The 19,910-nt window shown below is 52.2% G+C and overlaps 1 protein-coding gene across 5 annotated transcripts in view; it reads right to left on the bottom strand.

The window, feature by feature from the left end:
• Positions 1-17,023, bottom strand: part of ASAP1 (ArfGAP with SH3 domain, ankyrin repeat and PH domain 1) — a 284,215-nt gene extending 267,192 nt beyond the window's left edge. For 4 of the 5 annotated variants that reach the window (XM_054691978.1, XM_054691982.1, XM_054691981.1 and 1 more), the window contains exon 1: positions 16,137-16,202. The gene's annotated coding sequence lies outside the window, so the exon portion shown is untranslated. Of the gene's footprint in view, positions 1-16,136; positions 16,203-17,005 lie in introns of those variants that run through there. The other variant, XM_054691980.1, reaches the window with a different exon arrangement.
• Positions 17,024-19,910: the final 2,887 nt, after the last annotated feature.

Below are 19,910 nucleotides of genomic sequence, written 5' to 3'. Positions count from 1 at the left end.
ACCAAATCTACCTGGTAGAATTTGCTACTGGGCTTGTGAGGGACACAAAGGTAGCAGCCGAGCAGGCAGGGCTGGACTAGCAACTCCAGCCCTCAGCGTGACTGCTGATGTGACTGCTGATGGGCATGAGTGGGGTTCTTCTGGGGAATGATAGAAATGTTCTAAAATTGTAGTGGGGTTTACATGACTTGCTATTCTAAAAACCCTTGAATTCTGCACTGTAAACAGGTAGATTGCATGCTGTGTGAATGATCCTTCAATAACACTTCGCTTCAACTCTAACTTAAAAGTTAATAAAAAAAAATAAATTCAGAAAGGTCAAAACACAAAATGAATCAACGTGAGCTGAGCTGGACAAGGGGAGAGAAGCACCCATTGGTCTCACTCATGACTATCCATTCTCTGGCCCACAGAGCAAAGTCCTGCCAACCCGAACTTCTAGATCTGCTGGATCTAGTTAGTCTGGGTGTCCCTCGGCAGTCAGGTGCCACACCATGGGACGGCAACCAAGTGCCGCATGCCTCGGCTATGTAGACAGGCCCTGGAGATCACTCCACCGTCCAAGGGCCCTTCAATGCAGCTGAACTAACAGCACCCTCTCCTGTATTTGCTCTTTCCTGAACAAGGTTACCTTGTCTTCTCGAGGCTTTTTAACAACTTAATTCTCCAGGTGACTTGCTGGGGCCAGATATGACTCTGGCTGGCTGTCTCCCCCTGCTCTCTGCAGGTGATGAAAGGGACCAGGTGCTTTCATTCATTCACAAGAAGCACTTCCTGAGCGCATGCCAGGAGCAGGCACTGAGCTGGCATTGCCCTCCAGACAGTGGCCAAAATGGTCTTGGCCTCGTGGCATCACAGATCAGCAAAGGGAAGCGTCGATGACACTGACAGATCAGTGTGACAGATGTTTTAATAAGGATGGGATAGTGGGAGCACCACAGTTGGCTCCAAATCCTCTCTTAGGAGTCGGGAACAACAGGCTAGCACTCCATAACCACCACGAAGCATGGCTGCCATTACATCAAGCCCCCGGGCAGGTGCTGGGCCTGAAGGTGGGATGAGACTGGGGAGGTTGACCTTAGTCAGCTGCAGGGATGTGGGGTTTGTGGCTCAGTGCTTTAGGAGCCCCCTCCAAGAGAGAGCTCAGCTACACCCCCTCATCTGTGACCTATGTGCCGGCCTCCCTGTGCGGCTTGTGGATGGGAAATTCAAGCCCAAGCAAGAAACACCAAGTTTAACGACTGGGAGAAGCAACACGAGACCTTCCCTGTTGTAGAGACAATGAGTTCAGGTGGAAAGAAAATTGGGTCTGTGCTGGTCCTGAAGGGGTTTCAGAGGAATTTTTTGAGGTTTTTTTTTTTTGTTTTTTTTTTTTTTTCCGGAGGTAACAGTGGTTTATAACACTGCATGGATGTCCCTCCCAACAACCTCAGTTCTGCAGGCAGATTTCTAAGGCTTGGCTTTGTCTGTTCCTTTGCTTTGTTTCTTTATATTCCACATGAGTGAAATCATCCAGTTATTTGTCTCTCTTCATTTCTCTTATTTTGCTGAGCATCATCCCCTTCGGTGCCATCCATGTTGTCACAAATGGCAAGATTTCCTTTTATTTTTTCATAGCTGATTGTGTTCTACTGTGTGTGAACACTGCAACTTCCTAATCCACACATCTGTTCTTGGGCACTAGATTGTTTCTAGAACGTGGCTACTGTAAATAGTGCTGCAATGAATATCGGGGTGCAGACGGCCCTGACAATGAGTGTTTTTGTATTCTTGGTGATACAAGGAGAGGGATTGCCGGGTCACCCTCTGATCTTGTTTTAATCTCCATTCATTAGTGCAAACAGGTTCAGAGAAAGCAAGTTGGACAAGGTCACAACGCAAGGGACAGAGCCAGGATTCCCACCCCAGGTCCAAGTGGGCTGCTTCAGCCCTTCCCAGCCCCCCACATTCAACGATTCTCCAACCCTGGCTCATGCCGCCTGTGGCTGCTGTCCCCGGGCGAGTCCCTGCCCTCACCCCAAAGCATTCCTCTTCCCTTGTCTGCCCTGTGGACACCCTTCTTGGGACGGCAGATGGAACACTCCTTTCCTCCCGAGGACCTGCCCCTCGTGCCTGCCCCTCTGCTACCCTGGGCAGCTAACTGCTCATCTGTTCCCACTTTAACATCAAGGAAGTGTTCGCCCTTAGGCAGGACCAGCTGGCAGAACTGAAAGGTACAGGCTGCTGAACTAATGCCACATGCCCTCCTACAGCCGGACTCGCGTGCCCATCACCGGGGTCAGTGTTTAGGTGAGAGGCCCAATCTTTGTATCGCTGTCTCAGTGTGCCAGGGCTGCCACGCAAGTTACCAACAGCCTGCTGGCTTTAGCAACAGCAATTTATTCGGGCACAGATCTGGAGACTGGCTGTCAGCTATCAAGGTGTCCACAGGCCGTGCTCCCTCCAACGCCTCCATGATGGACACTCCTGTGTATGTGGTGACTGCCGGCCATGCCTGGCTTGGGGGCACCTCACACCCAGCGCATGGCTGCATCCTCTCCGTCTTCATGTCCACTTTTCTCTGTGTGTCTCTGTACAGATCCTCCCTTGTCGCAAGGACCCTGTCCTATTGGGGTAAGGCCCATTCTCGTGACTCCCTTTTTACTTGATTACCTCCATAGAGCCTTATTCTTAAATTAGGTTACATTCAAAAGTACTGGGGGGGGCCTTCCTGGTGGCGAAGGGGTGAAGCACCACACTATGTAGCAATCCGCAGCCTCTGCAGCACAAGTTCGATCCCCGGCCAGCTAGGGTGCAACCCGCATGGCGCAGCAGACCTCTCCTGTCTCGCCCGCTGCTCCTCTCATCAGTGTGCTTCAATCAACCGCCTGTTCTGTTCCCCACTCTGTCCCTGGTGATTCTCTCACACCACCACCCCCACATCTCTGGCCTGTACCCCAGCTCTTGTATGCATAAATAAATAAATCTTTAAAAAAAAAAAGTACTGGGGGTGAAGACTTCAACATGCCGCCTAACGATCATCAACAGATCGCATCTCCACTGCTAGTCCTGGTCCAGACCCTTCTCATGGTTCTCCCCCTAAGGCCACGAGCCCCACCACTCCCCTCTGAGCTACAGAGGTCTTACTGTCCACATGCCACACGTGGCAGAACTAAGGGTAAACGCTCCCCCGACCGTCCACAGCACAGAAGTGTGGCTCCCGATGCTGGGTACCCTCGGCAGACTCTGTCAGCTCTGGCGGGCCTCCCGCCTGCAAGTGCTCAGCTCGGCTTCTTTCTTCAAACTACTTCCAAATAGCATCACTCAACTTACCCAACCCGCTCCCCACGGATGGAAAACCCAGAATCTGCCGGGGTCTGTGATAGCTGTACGGAGGCCCGACCGTTTTTCAGGACCACCATCCTGGAAGCTGGCACCTGCCCGGGTTGGAAGTGGGGAGCTCCTGCCCGTGAACGCTCCCAAGCATCAGCGCCCCTCTTTCTGGTCTTCATAGGACAACTTGAAAAAGAGTCTCAAATTTAGCCAAAAAGACATTACCTAAGCTAAAAGAGAATGAAAGAAAAATTCATTCATCAAACTCAAGCGAAGCATCTGCTCTACTGTGGAGTGGGCAGTGAGCACTCACAGAGATAAATTAAGACTGCAGGGGAAAAGGACACCAGCATGTACGGGGGGCGGGAGGCACTGCGAGCTGTTCCCTCACTCAGCCTCACTCAGCGCTGCAGCTCATGCCCATTTCCAGGTGGAGAAGGGCGGGCTCAGGACGCTGGGTGGCAGCAGAAGGCGCTGACCCCGGTGTGTGCGGGGCTTTCTTCCTCACCAGGCCACCCAGGAAAAAGCCACTGAAGCGTGTTAAACACAGGGTGACCCTGATGTGCAGTTTTTTTTTTTTAAAGATTTATTTATGCATACAAGAGCTGGGGTACAGGCCAGAGATGCGGGGGGTGAGAGGATTCACCAGAGACAGAGTGGGGAGCAGAACAGGCAGATTGACCAAAGTACACTGCTGAGGGGAGCAGCAGGTGAGTCAGGTGAGGTCGGCTGCGCCATGTGGGTAGCTCCCCAACTGGGAATCGAACTCTTGCTGCGGTGACTACGGCGAGCTTCACAGGTTGCGTCTTAACCCTGCACCACCAGGGAGGCCCCTGGCTCACCATTTCTGTGAACATCCACCCCATATTCATAAAGGGTAATGCAACACAACAGCTGGCGCATAGTAGGCGTTTACTAAAGAGTAAGAGAGGGGGGACTTAGGGGGAGGAATGAGTAGCAAAGTTATAGGTACTCAAAGAATAAAACAATAGGAGAGATGTCAAGGTATATCTGAGTCATAGTTTACAGAATAAGTTGGATTTTAGGTAAGAAGGAAAGTAGGGAAGGGCAATGCAGTGGGGAAAACAGCAAGACTGCGAAGGGATGAAAGTGTATACAATTTGGTAGTTAATTTCCAACAGGGTGGCAGGCGAAGGCATGGGGCGGGAGGAGGAAGGTGCAGGAGACCCAGAGTCATCTGGATGTACGTGGCGTGGCCGTCTCATTGTGCATTAGTGAAGATGTTCCTTTGGCACCAAGAAGCAGAAAACCCAACTCAAAATAGGCTAAATGTAGGGTGTCGTATCTTGTTCCCTCCATCTCTCTGCCCTGACCCCTCAACACATTCTCCCTAAGTGAGGCCACCTCATGGTCCCACAATGGCTGTTATTACATACTATGTGCCACAGCAGAAGAAGGCTGTTTCTTTCTACATGTTTCTCTCTCTCTCTCTCTCTCTCTCTCTCTCTCTCTTTTTTAAAGATTTATTTATGCACACAAGAACCGGGGTACAGGCCAGAGGCGTGGGGTGGGGGGCTGGTGAGAAGATTCACCAGAGACAGAGTGGGGAGCAGAACAGGCAGATGTACCGAAATACACTGCTGAGGGGAGCAGCGGGCGAGTCAGGAGAGGTCTGCGCGCCATGTGGGCAGCTCCCTGACCGGGGATCGAACCTGTGCTGCAGTGGCTGCGGATTGTTTCATAGGTTGCATCTCAACCCCTTGCGCCACCAGAGAGGCCCCGTGTTTCTCTTTATAATGGAGAAAAATCTTTCCTCCTCTAGCTCCAGCAAAAGTCCCTTCATATTTCAAAGTCAAACCTGTACACACGGCCACTGCCTAGACCACTCACTGCCAAGTTCACCCCTGAGACTAGACCTGGCCTCTCTCAAAGCTCTAGAAAGTGCACATCTGCTGGCAAGGAAGCAGGGGGGCGGGTGTGGGATAAGCAACCAAGTGTCTGCTCCACCTTTTCACCCACTCGCCTCCAAGGTACACCGTTAACAGTACAATCGGCCAACACCCCACATCTCCAACCTTCTGTGGTTCTATTTTGGGTCTGAGGAAGCCGCTGTCCTAGGAGAGGAAACTTGCTGGAGGCTATTATGGGAAGGTTTATAAACAACACTGCAGTTTGCTTTTCTGGATCAGGGGTTCTGTGACAGTGGGGGCAGAGGAAATAGCAGGGGTGACTGCTCCCCCAAGAGAAACCCCAAACATTTTGTTTCAACTAAGAGTTTTACCTTTCTCCCTGGACAAATATTTTCCTTTGACCTCAAAACAAAACAAAAAAAAAATCACAACCAACAACAAAGAACCAGCACGCACGTTCCTCCCACTAAGCTTTGATCCAGCTGTTCTCAGCCTTGAAAACTCTTCCCTGCTCTCTCCACTTACAGATCCCCCCAGCCACTTGCCCACGCTCGCTCTGGCCATTCCCACTGGGATGACTCTCCCTTTGCTACACACTCATGGTTATTCCACTGTAACTTACCTATAGCGTGGGCTGAGAGGGATCCAAAATTACACATCTTATCTCCAGAGTCATGCTTTGCTTCGTGATGCTCGTGTGATCCCAATTTGCATGTGTATGTGTGTGTCTCCACCACAGAGCCTAGGTGTGCCGTGAGCTATACTATCTAGGTGTGCATGATTACACTCCACATTCACACTATGAGGCTGTCTAATGATGCATTTCTCAGGACATATCCCTGCCACTAAGCAACGCATGACTGCACTCAACTGTAAGATATTCCAATGCATGAACTTTGACTTTGCATTGTTGTATCCTAGCTGCCTGGCACACAGCAGGATATCAAGAAAACTGTGCAATGAAAACTTTAGATGGAAGTTATTCTTGGGGACTCTCTGGTGGCAAAAGGGGTTAAGTCTCAGCACTATGAAGCTATCCGCAGCCACAACAACATGAGTTCGATTCCCCCGCCAGGGAGCTGACCCGCATGGCGCAGCAGACCTCTCCTGCCTCCCGGCTGCTCCCCTCAGCAGTGTATTTCGTCAGTCTGCCTGTTCTGTTCCCTGCTCTGTCTCTGGTGAATCTTCTCACCCCCATCTCTGGCCTGTACCCCAGTTCTTGTATACATAAATAAATAAATAAACCTTTAAAAAACAAAAAGAAGTCATTCTTTTATGTTTCTCCTCCCTATTGGTCACGCAATTGAGAACTGCTACCCTCTTGGGAAGACACTCACTTCTGTTTAGGACCAGCTGTGTGCCGGGCACTCTGTCACTTTACGTCTACCTCATTTTATTCAAAAAAACCTTTAGAAATAACTAACTTCCTCTTTATTAAAGAGGAAGTTACAGGCCAGAAAAGCTAAGAAGAGGGTATGGGCAGATTGTGCCAAGGTCTCATGAGGAATTGGGGCAAGGAATTGAAGCTCAAGTCTTTAGAGGCAATATAGCATGGTGGTCCGTGTGGGCACTGGATCCAGATCATCTTGTTTAATTAAGACACCTATGAGCTACATGACCTCCAGGAAGATAGTCTCTGTGTTTCAGTTTCTTCATGTATAAAATGGGGATAAAACCGTTATCTAGTCCATATTTATTTACGAGGATTAAGTGAGGTCATACAAGAACACTGCTTAGAATAATGCTTGGCATAAATTAATGTCCAATAAAAATTAGCTATATTATTGATTCCAAGTCCAGTGGTCTTCTCACGGCATCATGACAAACGCTCCTCCCCCTACCTACCACTTCACCTTGGCAAGGAGTAACCTGGCCAAAGAACAAAACTTGGAGGGATCAGATCCTGAGTCCACTGTCCCGAGAAGCAGCCTCAGGGAACAGCAGGTCAAAGGCAGAGGCAATGCCGTGTACAAATCCCACTCCACAGTGGGGTTCAGCTACATTGCAGCCCTCATTTGTGGGCCCCATCACATGTGATGGGGCCAATTCAGTTCCCAAATGCCCAACTACTAACCATACACTGAAGAATACCCCCTTAGTTTGAACAAACTTGGGGACCTGAAATGCTCACGGTCCTGCCCTGGAAAGCCCAGTGCTCATGGCGGTTAGGGGTGCGGTGGAGTGAGTCCCCGCAGCAAGTGCCACTGGAGACACGAGTCCCACCAGCCTGACCCTGGGAAGCTCCCTCCTTTCATGTTCACAATCACGCTGCACCCAGTTAAGGGGAGAGGGGAGTCCGTGCAGGAGCTATCACCTCCCTTATGCAGGTGAGGGAGCAAGTTTCTAAGAGGACAGTGACTATAATAGAGGTGATGAGTCAATAGCTATTACTTGACTAGGACTCAGGAATGGTCTCAATGAGGTATTTTTCATGACCTCATTATGTCTTCTGCATCAATATTTGTCTTATTCAGCCATATAAATTCCCCTTTTCCTTCCTTCCTTTCTTCGTAAGCATGCACCCTTCTGCGTGCTGGGGGTGGCAGAGAGGAGGAGGGCACTTGAGGCAGAGCTCCTACTTGGCCCAGCCAGTTATGCAGGGTGCCCAGTGTGGGGGGAGGGGGCACCCTGCAAGTTCTGAGCTGAATCCAATCTTGTTATTGCTACTGCTTTGATACGGATTTTCACATTTTTGTGGGCTTTTTCCTAGTCGGAAAAAGAAGATTGATGTATTCAACCAGCTGGTTTCTGCCCAGTCTCCCCCAGAATGACAGGAGGGCTGAGACAATTCTACAATGTCAAGACCCCAAAGGGAAAGAGGCTGAACTATTCCCCCTTTCAATCTAGGGACACGGCAAGAAAGCTTGTGCGTGCTTCAGGGTCTGGGTGGACACACGCAAAAAAAAAAAACCTTGAGCAAGCTTTAGTACCCTAGATGTGGGATCTGGTGTGAAAAGCCTTGAGCCCAGAAGCCTATTCAGGATGCAGGAACCCCTGGGGGTCTCAGCTGGAGCACAACCACCTCCTCTACCCAGGCAAAGGGAGACCCTCAGGGAGAACGAACCACCATGTCCCCCAAAAACAGATCGCAGGAACTGGGAGCATCAGCCCCTCTAGAATGAATGGGGCAATCTAAAAGAGAAGGTCAGCATGTTTTCAACAAAGATACGAGAAAGGGAAACCCTAACGGAAGAACCAGACCCAAGGATTAAAGGCCAGGCAGATGTAAAGAGAACCAAAGGGAAGTTCTAGAAGTAACATGCACAGGCATTCAAAATGAAAACTCCACAGTGAGAAAATTCAACAAACGTGGCAACACACCTGAGCAGCTGAAGCCAGTGCCCCCAATTCAAGGGAATGAGAGATTAAAGCAGCTCCCCTGGCCCCAGCCTCAGCCTTGGCCCCAGGCCCTTCAAGATGCTCGGCAGGAAGGTGACACAACTATAGGAGTAAACACACTTCCATACAAGACAGCTGTAACAGGGTGCAGGACCTTTGTCGGGCTGTTTTCCGCGTCATCTCAGTTCAGCACAGAAAGTGCAAGAACAAAAGGAGGGGCTGGTCCTGAGCATACCGGGGTTCTCCTGGCTTCCCCTCCACCCACCCGCCCTCAGAGGCAGCCTGTCTCCGTCAATGTCACGAGGGAAAGGTGGAGCATTCTTTCTCTTTTATTTTAATTTGCAATATTCTTTGCATTTGGAAATAATTTCGAGAATAAAACTAGTACTCAGAAAATCCACGCGCCCTTTCCTGGAGCTTACCTGTTGCTGACACTGAACTTCATGTCCTTTTTGCTTTTGTTTTTTTCTCACTCAGATGTAGTTTTATTTTATGTATATATTTTTTCTGAACCGCTGAGGTCCAGTTGCAACCTAAAGTCAGTTGATTTTTTTAGGGGTGCACTGCCTGTGTTTCTGTTAGAAACAGGGGAAACTCATGATGAGCCCTGCAGAAGCCTCTAGCACAGAAATCTCCACAGGAGGCTTGATCTGACTCCCTCCTTCCTAGTCTGCCCTGGGATCTGCACAGGCTTGGCTCTGGCATGCCCCTGCACCACCCCCACCTTGGGGAAGTCTCTCTCTTTCATCACCTTCATCCCGCTACCCACACTCCAACCTGATCCCTCCACAGAAAAGACAGGCTTGCAAACTTCTCTGTTTTCCTAACTCTGTGCACTATCACATTTCCTGACTTAGAGCGGGAAGGGAAGAGGAAATGCCAAAAATATTACAAGAGGATTTCGGTGGTGGCATTTCCAAGGGATGAAGACTGGCGGGGCTGCCTGGGCCGTGGGGCCCTGTCTGTCTGCAGCTCCTGGGTGGCCCAGAGAGCTAATGTGGCTCCCCCAGAGGGCTTAGGGGCTCAGGCAGCCTCCTGTTTCTGGGGAGCATAGGAGACAGGAGCCCACTTTCTCCTAAAAACCCTGAGGCTGTTGGAAATCTAGTCTTTTTTTTTTAAGATTTATTTTATTTATACAAGAACCGGGGTACAGGCCAGATGTGCGAGGGTGAGAGGATTCACCAGAGACAGAGTGGGGAGCAGAATAAGCAGACTGACGAAATACACTTCCGAGGGGAGCAGCGGGCTAGACAGGAGAGGTCTGCTCACCACGTGGGTTGCTCCGAGGCCAGTGGAGATCAAACAGGCACTGCAGAGGCTGTGGACAGCTTCACAGCACTGGGCCCCCTGGAAATCTAGTCTTAACGCCCCTCTCACAGCAGTGTTGCTGACACCCTGGTGTGTCCCTACTTTCTCCAACAAGCAGGGGCCACACACCCCCGCACACACCCCCTACTTGGGGGGCTCCAGGTCTCTCTTGGCCTCACTGGTGGCCTGCTTTGGGAGCAGGGCTGGCTGAGATTGGGGACATTAACAGTGGCTTTGGGACCAAGGTTTTACCTGTACAAAAGGGGATTCACATTGTGCTGGGAATTTGCTTTAAACCCCAGCACCTAAAAAAAAGTAAAAAAATAAAAACCTCAGCACCAACTCCTCACATGTAATTTGTTACAGCAGCAAGAAGTAGCCTATATACCGTCTATCATTATACTTATCCTAATAGAATGCAATCTATTTTTTTTTGTCATTTTTATTCGTATGCCTATCTAGCACCCCCACCAAAGACAATAATAATAATTATGAATATTTTAAAATGTCCTGTGATGCTCCCTCCCTGGTCCAGGAGACAAGAGATCAAAGCCATCTGTATAGACTTCGCATCTGGGCAGCAAAAATCTTCTGCTTGCAGGTACACCAATCTTTTCAACTCCTGCTAATGACCAAGGAGCCAGATAAAGGAGATTTAAGGAATAAGTACCCAGACTTTGCATCTCCAGAGTGCACTACCCAGACAGAAAGAGATGAAACCCCTGCATTTGCCTTCCTCTGCACAAAGACAGCAGCAGCGTAACTCTAGATTAAAATAGCTTAGCGCCAGAAGCCCCAGCAGCAGAAATAATTACATTTTTTATGTCAACAACTCACTGTTCCAATCTACATAAACTAAGCAGAAACACACGATGGTGAGAACAGGTCTCACAGAACAAATCCACTGCATCACTCCCCAGGTCTGAGTGCACACTTTGATTATCTAGTAAACCATCTGTTTAACTATCACGACTCTTATTTCCGCTAACGTAATAACAGTAACAGTCTAACAGCTAACATTTGTTGAACGCTGACCATTCGCAGGGTCAACTTTTTGACCATTTGCAGGCCAACTTTTGCATACATAAAGATAAAGACGCGGCCTCCCCGGTGGCGCAGCAGTTGAGCGCCGCACTACAAAGCTGTCCACAGCCTCTGCAGCAATGGTTCGATTCCCCGCCGACCAGGGAGAACGCCACATGGCACAGCAGACCTCCCCTGCTTTGCCCGCTGCACCGCCCCTGTCTCGCCTGCTGCTCCCCTCAGCAGTGTCTTCGCTCAGTCTGCCTGTTCTGCTCCCCACTCTGGCTCTGGTGAATTCTCTCACCCTCCCGTGCTTCTAACCTATACCCCAGTTCTTGCATAAAATAAATAAATCTATCTTTAAAAAAAAAAAAAAAAGATATAGTCCCCGACCTAGGATCGGCTTATAATTTTTCGCCTTTGAAATGGTATGAAAGTGTTGCTCGTGCTGTAGAACCATGTTTTGAATTGTGCTTTGTCCCCAGGCTTGCGAAATGCCCTGTGATTCTCTCAGGTGACTCTGGGCAGGGGCAGGGAACCCAGCTCAAGCCAGCCAGGTGACCTCGAGGGTTGACAACCATGTCCTAAGATGTCTTCCACCAACTGTTCTCAGAACTCATCAGAAGAGATACTGATGACCCTGTCACTGTAGTCCCCCCATCACCCAGTGAGCTTCTTCAGGCCCAGGGAGCTCACAGCTGTGTGGGAACAGTGGGAAGTAACGATGGGATTTCACACAGCCATTGTTTTTCACTTTCCATACTTCCAAGTTTCACATGAGCTATTCAACATTTTACATTTTAGTATAAAATAGGCTTCATGGCAGATAATTTGCACAACTGTAGGCTAATCTAAGAGCTCTAAGTGCCTTTAAGGCAGGTCAGACTAAGTGATAATGCTTGTAGGTGTGGGTGTATTCAATGTGTTTTTGACTTTATATTTCCCACCGATGATGGGTTTGTTGAAGACGGAACTGCTATAAGTGGTTAATCAGTAGTATTAAAAGTGATTTCAACTGAACATTCTGGTAGTAAACACAAGGATCTGAGAGTGGGGAAGGGAGTCAGAGGCATCTTCAAGGAGATCAACACACAGGTATATTTGAAAAGATGAGCAGCAGTTAGCTCAGGAGATGTAACAGGGTGGTCTCCAGGAAAAGGGGAGGTTCCAGGTTCCCTGCCCCACCCAAGGGAGGGTGGAGCTGAGCAGGGATGGGGAGAAGCTAGGGAGGAGACTGGGGAATATAGTTTCCAAATCAAGCGTCCAGAGTTACCCATCCCCTCATGGGTAAATGTCAAGCCCTGTAGGCCTCTGAGGCCCAAAAACCTGCCACAAGTCTAAGGCACCTCTTGGTGGGGACCTATAGAAAAGGGTCAGAAACAGCCAGACAAGTCTGGGAAAAAAGAGCAAAATCAAAATCAAAATCAACGCTGCCATTGTCAACCTCCCCGCGGGTCTCTCACCCACGTCTGTGTCACCAAGCCCAGGACCAAGAAGCAAGCACAGCTTCTTCACATGTCTCTCTGCTCTGTGTGCCCCCTCCAGGTCTCATTCTGGCTCCATCCTGCTTCCTTCCTCCCCCAGTCTCCTCTCCTGCTTCATCTCTCCCTGCTTAGCTCCACCCTCCCTTGAGTGGGGCAGGGAACCTGGATCCTCCCCTTTTCCTGGGGACCCCAGCTACAGAGAGAGGAAGGGCACTCCGGGCAGGGGAGGCCTCGTGCCGACGATCAGACGAGGTGGCAGACTGTGCTCGCAAGCACCTGGTGGCTCAGCTCCAGGCTGATGGTTTCTTCCCTTGCGCCCTGGTCCGTAAGTCTCCCCTTGGTCCAGCATCACCTGCCCATCTGCCTGAATCTCCACCTGGATGCCTCAAGCAGCTCAAAATTACAAAGGCCAATACAGAACATATTCCTCCTGTCATCTCTCCTGTCCCCCCAAATGACACCAACAATCACCCAACTGTTCAAGCCATGGGTCACCCTGGAGTCCCAACCCCACTGCATCCCATTTCATCCATTATCAAATTCTATCTCAAAAGAGTAACGAGGTTACACTCAGTTCTTTCTACTTCTACGGCCACCTCCCTGGTCTAAACCACCATCATCGTCCCTGGATTCATGCAATGGCCTCCAAGCTGGGCCCCCTGCGGTCCACTTTTCATAAAGCGATAAAGATCATCTCTTCAAAATGCCAATCAGACTCCACCCCTGCACCCAAACTTCTCTTTATACTCAGTGGGGACCACCTCTCCACCATGGTCTAGAACCCAACGGCACCTGCCTCCGTCTCAAACCTTGCCATGTGCCACTCTCCCCAGCCCTCAGTTCCATTCTTGCTGCCCTGACTTCCCTCACCCCCAGGAATGTACGAAGCTTTTCTGTGCCTACAGGACTTTGCATATTCTGATCCCTCGGCCTGAAGCGCCCTGCTCCACTAACTGCCTGGCCTGTTCCATATCAAGTCTTTAGTCTCAGAGGGGCCCCTGCCCAGTTAAACTAGGATCACACCCCGGTCCTCACGTCCACTATGGTCCCCATGTTTTCCCTGGATGACAAGTACCCCACTCTGTCACTTGTTAGAAGTGACCCGCTGTAGTTTCTTCCCGGACCTCCACAGGCATGCGAGACTGTGTGGGTGGGCCCAGGCTTATCTCCAGGGCCTCTTGTAAGCCCTGTATACAATGGAGCAGGTGCTCAGCACATGCATGGTGAACTGAGTAATTAAAAGAGGTGTGCATCTGGGGCCTCCCTGGTGGCGCAGGAGCTTGAGCTGCAGTGCTGTGAAGCTGTCAGCAGCCTCTGCTTCACAGATTCTATCCCGGCTGGCCAGCGAGATACCCACATGGTGCGGCAGACCTCTCCTGTCTTGCCCGCTGCTCCCCTTAGCAGTGTATTTCAGTGGATCCACCTGTTCTGCCCCCACTCTGCCTCTAGTGAATCCTCTCATCCCCCCCTACCTCTGGCTTACACTCCAGTTCTTATATGCATAAACAAATAAAAAATAAATCTTAAAAAAAAATTAAATAAATGAGGTTGGAAATGCAAAGTCTTGAACATGGGATCCTATTCATCTTTGCACACTGGCTCCTCCCACAGGGAGCCACTTAGCAGATGTGCACTAGATGAAGGAAAGAATGACTCAGTTCTAGATGAATCTGAGAAGTGCTGTCCTCTCGGGCTAAGAGTCCCAAAGGATTCCTCCTCTTCCTTGGGACTTCTTAGAAGGTTACATATCTAGGGCACACAACAAGTGCTCAATAAATGCTCACTGCCCCTTCCACTACTGCTTATGTGGAGATGATTTGTGCATCCCAGGGAGGTGACTTCTTCCCAGCCCATGCTAGACAGTGGCTGGGAGAGACAAGAAAAGAAACACAGGAGGGAGAGAAGGGAATGGTCTGCAGGACCCAGCCCCAGGCAAGTGAGAACTCGGGAAGGAAGAGACAGGGCCAGCGTGGTCCCAGGGGTTACGCGTGCCTTTCCTTCCTTTAGAGTTTAGCCACCTGAGCGCAGCAGGGAGATGCCAGCTGGGAGGTGGGTCCTCATGAGGGAGGGCCCCACTGGAACACACACATTCATTTTGGGGACCTGCAAAGCTCCCACTGATGCTGAAAATCTGGCTCACTGTGGCTGGTGAGGACTGGGGAGGTGCAGAGAGAATTTTAATTTCCTTCACCAAATGGCAAGCTTGCAAAAAAGTCCTCTCTCTCCAGCATGATCACATACTAAAAATGAAAAACCAGCCTTTCGGAGCTCTCATAGGGAGAAAAATAGATGGGCTGCCGAGCTTATAAGATACAGGAGGGCCGAAAATCAAGTCCAGAGAACATCAGCGGGTACATTACGTGCTGAGAAACTGCCCTTTCTGGGACTTAAGAGTTTTTATTTTTCACAAAGAATGGGGTAGAGAAAAGTAATTCCCCACATAATAAGCCACCCATTTTTTATTTCAAATCCCTTTCGGTGACTGAAAGTCCAAATCCATTTAGTGGCTGAGCAGTAGGGGCGAGGGAATTCTTCTTAACTCAGCATCTCAAAATATGTGGTTTGAGATAACTGCCTACCTCAAAATAGCAGGGCCAGATAGGACAGAACCAGAGAAGGCACTAAGGCTTGAAGGTTACAATGCAAAGGGACCTATTTCCAAATGTTCCCCAGATGGCAGCCCATGAACTAGTTAGGGGGGAGCACTGGAGTAGGAGTCCACGGCTTGACTGAGTGACCTTGGATAAGTCAGGTCACCTGTCCAGCCTCGTCTGCATAACAAAAAGAGGAGAAAGTTGTTCTGCAACACCCTCATTTCCAGTTCTTTTCAAATCTAAACTGAGATCGGAGGCCTGCAGACCTCCAATGCAAGACAGAAAAGTCTTGGGGTGAAGGCTGCAACAGAGATAAAACCAGCCTTGATAGCGAATTATGGATCACGAGCCCAAACCACGACTCAGAGACCCGCGCCCGCCTGGCCTGGCATCCCCGAAGCAACAGTGCCAGACAACCTGACCGCGTCTGCGGGCCAGTGGAGAAAGTTCCTGCTCGCTCTGCTCAGTGCAGGTAGAGCTGGGGTCACGCTAGCCACTCTGGAGCTGGCTGTCCGTCCGCCTGCGCTAGTGGAAAAATAAATTATTAAAGGAAACCGCCGCAGGAATGCCCGAGAAGAATTCTGGGGCTGTACGAAACCGCAGCATACCAGGCGCCAGCGAGTTTCTTTTTTCTTTTAAACTTCATGTCGCTCTCGGAAAAAGCAGCAGGTCCCCAAATGGTACAGGCGGCAAAACGCAGGCCACTTCCCCGAGCTCCCCAGCGCGGACACCCCGCCCGAGCGGGAACGTGCCCCCCATTTTCGCGTTTCATCCGCTGGAAGCCAGAGCGTGGGGCCTGCCGGGCGGCGCCGCGTCCAGCCCGGCCGGGGGTCGCCGAAGGCGCCGGCTCCTCCGGGCGCCGCGGGGAACTTTCCTCCGCCGGCTGCAGACAATGCCCGGCCCGGCCCGCGCCCCCGCGCCGCCAGGGCGCCGAGCCCCGGCCCGCGCCCGGACCCTCCCCAGGGCGCGCGCCGCCCGCCGCGGCCCCACCCCGGCCCCGCGGAGAGCCGACCCCGGCGGCCGCGGCCCCCGCGCGCCCCCCGCGCGCCCCAGCGCCGCGGCCCGCGCTCCCCCGGGCGCCGCCGGAGACACCCCCTGGGCGGGGAGCCGGGGCCCGCCGCGCGCCCCCCGCGCCTCCCCGCGCCGGGGGCCCGGGCCGGGGGCGCCGAGGACCCGGGCGAGCCCGTCGGGCGCCCACAACTCACCGGGACCGGGCGGGCCGCTGGGCATTATTCCATCGCGGGCGCGGCGCCGGCTCTCGGGGAGGCGCACAGCCCGCGCCCCGGCACCCCTGGGCGCAGCGATCGCGGCTCTCGCGGAGGAGGCGCCCGCGGCCGGGAGCGGGTCGGGAGGCGCGGGCCGGGTGCCCGAGCGCAGTGCCCGCCGCGGCGGCTGGGGCGCGAGCCGAGCGCGCAGGAAGGGGCGGGCGACCATGTGCCGGGGGCGGGGGCGCGGCGGCGCGGCTCGGCGGTCCCCGCGGCGGCGGCGGGCGCGGGCTCAGGAAATCCAAACACTTCGGCAGGAAATCGGAATCCTGACTAAGCATTCCCGGGCCGCGCCGCGCTGCGCCCGGGCTCCCCGGGCTTAACCCTTGGCCCGCCGGCGCGCAGGCGGGGTCCGCACAGCCCCGGCGCCCTGCAGGGCGCGCGGGGTCTCAGGAGCCACGCGGGGCGCAGGCGGGGGCCCCACCCCGAGCAGAGGGCGAGGTGGTCAGGTCGGGCCTTCGGCTCCGGCCCCACCCTCCACCCCCTGCACGTCTAGCCCGGAGGTGCGCAGCCAGGTGGGGGTTGTCCGGATTAACTCTGGGCCCTGAGAGGCCCCTTTCTGAGAACCCCATCCCTGGAAGGGCACTTGGTCTTTCTCCCATCCTGCAGGGCCGCTTCCTGATTGTCAACAACAGACCTGCCTTCCCCTGCGGCCTGGCCTTGCAATGAATGCTCCCCCTCTTTGAGGGCCTCACGTTTGCCCAGCACCAGGGGCAGGAACTTTCTGGGTCCGGATGGTGCGGTGTAGACTTCGGACTCCCGGCCTGTGTCTTTTTTACTCGCTGTGTTACCTTGGGCAAGTCACTTACCCTGACCCTCCAGTGCCGCCATGGGAAATGGGGTGATAGCACCGCTCTCGGAGGCTGATTTGGAAACCCAAATATTTAGCCAGGGACTAACATTGTAAACGCTCAAATAAATCCCAGTTCTGGTTGACCTTCAGGGCCGGAAGCCACATCCAGGAAGGAGGATTTCACTCAGGGGGGTGTGCTGTGCACATGTGTGTCCACAGGCAAAGCCAGGGTCAGTGTCCTCGCCCTGGGGGCTTCGTTCCACCCACCTCAGCGCCCCTGGATGAGTCCTCTTGCAGCATTTCAGAAACTGATCCCTGCAGGAGAAAAGCTTAGCAGCTGTGGCAGACCCCCTTCCGGTGAACTCTTAAACTCAGCAAACCTCATAGAACCGGGGATCTTGCTCTTAACCTGAGTGCCTGGATTTTGTGGGGTTTGCTGGGATCAGGCGTTACCAAGTTTGAGAAAATCAAAGTGAATCTCAGTCACACCTGGGCTGGGGGGCCAGTGGGAGTGACTCATTGTGGTTTCCCCTGGAAATGCCACATTAGGTTTTTTGGGGTTTTTGCCTGGAGGTGTTATAGAGCAACCCCGATATTAAACGGGTTCCTGGTGCGGCTTTGTCCGTCTTGCTGTCTTTCAAATTCCTTTGAAACCCAATGAAACTTTGAAGAGGGAACAATGGCTTCCCAAAAATGGAAACCCGAGCTCGAAGTGAACCTGTGAGGAACTGAAAGTGGGCATCAGCTCGTCTATTCCAAGGAAGAGCCAGGCATCAGTTTTACATCCATCTCTTATCTGCAGCCGGGTTTTGGTGGTCAAAAGCAGCAGGACAAGCTCCTGGCTGGGCACCAGGAGTCCAGGGGTCTGCCCCAGGTCCTTTGCAGATGCTGTTCTGTCTGCCTGGAAGAATCACCACTTGGCTGTTCCTTTTAGAGCCCAGAAGTTGGCTCCTGCAGAGGGCTGTCCCCAGTGACTTGCTGGGCTTATCTTTGACACCCACCCCACCTCCCCTGAGTATCACTTGCCCCATAGTCCTTATCACTCTTTAATTTATATCCTGTTTATTTGGTTGCTTCTTTATCATTTTGTTTGTCCCCCTGGATGGATCAACCGCACCAGGCGCAGGACTGTGCTTTTCCATCAGTTCTGTATCCCAGTGCCAAGAGCAGTGCTGGCTCATAGGAGAAGGTGTCGGAGGAACGACATGGACACATAAGACTAGAGTGACAGGTTCACGCTGTCCCTCTGCTCCCTGAGGCCCCCTCGGAGGCTGAGCCTCTCAATGGGGAGGCCCCGTGTAACGGAGGAAGGGCCACGTGGCTCCATTAATGGTTCCGCAAAGTGAAAACTATGAGTAATTAAGACTGCCGGGGCGACGTAACTGCAGTCTCGTTGGTACAGTCCCAGTTAATTGCTCCCTCCTTTGTCTCCCCAGCACTTGGGCTCACTGGAAGCACTCATTTATCACATTCTGTGCTCAGCACCAGGGGCACAGGCAAGTGGGCTCCCGAGTCAGATGGCAAACTCTTGGGGTGGAGGCCAAGGCGAGGAACCCACCTCTACGGACCCAGCTCTGACTGCGAGGCCCTGAGCAAGGGGAATTCGAATTCAGTAAGATGTTAGTTAAGTGCCTATAAGGTGCTCAAAAGTCTTTGGGGCGCTTGATCTGCAGAGATGAACTGTTCCTTACTCTCCAAGAAAGATGGGTAAGAAAGTTCCTTTTAGAAAGCAGAGAGCTAATGACTCTTGGAAAGGTGGGTCCAGGGTGTAGAAGGGTTCCTAGGTCAGCATGGGGCTTGGGGGCATGTCTTTGTTAGGGCTGCTAGAACAGCACCAGAGACTGGATGAGGGCGCTGGCAGACTGTGTCCCTCGAAGGCACCTCCTGGTTCCTGGACAGCTGTGTTCTGGCGGTGTCCTCGCCTGGTGGAAGGATGGAAGAGTCTCTCGAGCCCCTTTTATAAGGGCACTACCATCATTCATGAGGGCTCTACCCCATGACCTAATCAGGTCCCAGACGCCCCACTGCCTAAATACCATCACCTCCGTGGGCGGGGGTGGGGGGGGTATCACAACCTGGGAATTTGGAGGGAAAGGGACAATCATATGACCTGCAACAGGAGCCAAGAAGTGGGTGCTCTTGAACTAAGTTTCAAGGGAGAGACGGCACTTTTCCAGGTGAATGAGGGGGGGCACAGCCCTGCCAGAGCAAAAAGCACATGCTGGAGAAGCTTGGGTTTGTGTCCCTGGGGCCCACATCTGAGCTCAGCTGCAGCTGCAAATTGGATGCTATGATGCAGAGAACTGTCCCCCTAAAACACCCACCTTGTCTCCTCTCTGCCTGGGGCCTGTCCATGGCTGTGGAAATGCCTGTCAACCTTGGGGCAACCCCCAACCAATCAGTAGATAAATGTCCCAGCCTCCCATCCCTAAGAGGGAACAATCCCAAATCATTCTTCAGAGGCTCCCCCGTGGAACTGAGTCTTGTCCCCCCCAGTAGGCCTTTTTTTCTCTTTCCTGCCTCACATTCTCACTCTCTTATCTATTCTTCCAGGGACCACCACCCAAGTACACTAGCTGCACCCAGTTCCTTGTCTCAAGGTTTGTTTCTGGGGAAGCCTGTCCCTGCAGCATTCATTCATTCACTCAGGGATCGTGACCAGGCACCCCTGCGTGCCGAGTGAGCCTAGCCTGCCTAGTTACCCATGCATGGGTAACTAAGAGGTTCAACAAGGTCTGAGGAATTGGTGTGTGTTTAGACATGGAAAGCAGTGAAAATGAAAGGTTTTGCACCCTTTAGCAGTTGAGGAAACTGAGGGACAGGAATGTTGAATAATTTGCCTAAGGTCAAACCCTTAGTGCGTAAAGGGGCTTAGGAGTCTAAGCTCTTAACCCCATATTCCCATTCCTGGTGGTTACAGA

The sequence above is a fragment of the Talpa occidentalis genome, unplaced genomic scaffold (genome assembly GCF_014898055.3).
Source record: "Talpa occidentalis isolate TD23 unplaced genomic scaffold, MPIMG_talOcc4v2.1, whole genome shotgun sequence".
Taxonomy (NCBI): Eukaryota; Metazoa; Chordata; class Mammalia; order Eulipotyphla; family Talpidae; genus Talpa; species Talpa occidentalis.
This window is presented reverse-complemented; position numbering and strand designations above follow the sequence as displayed.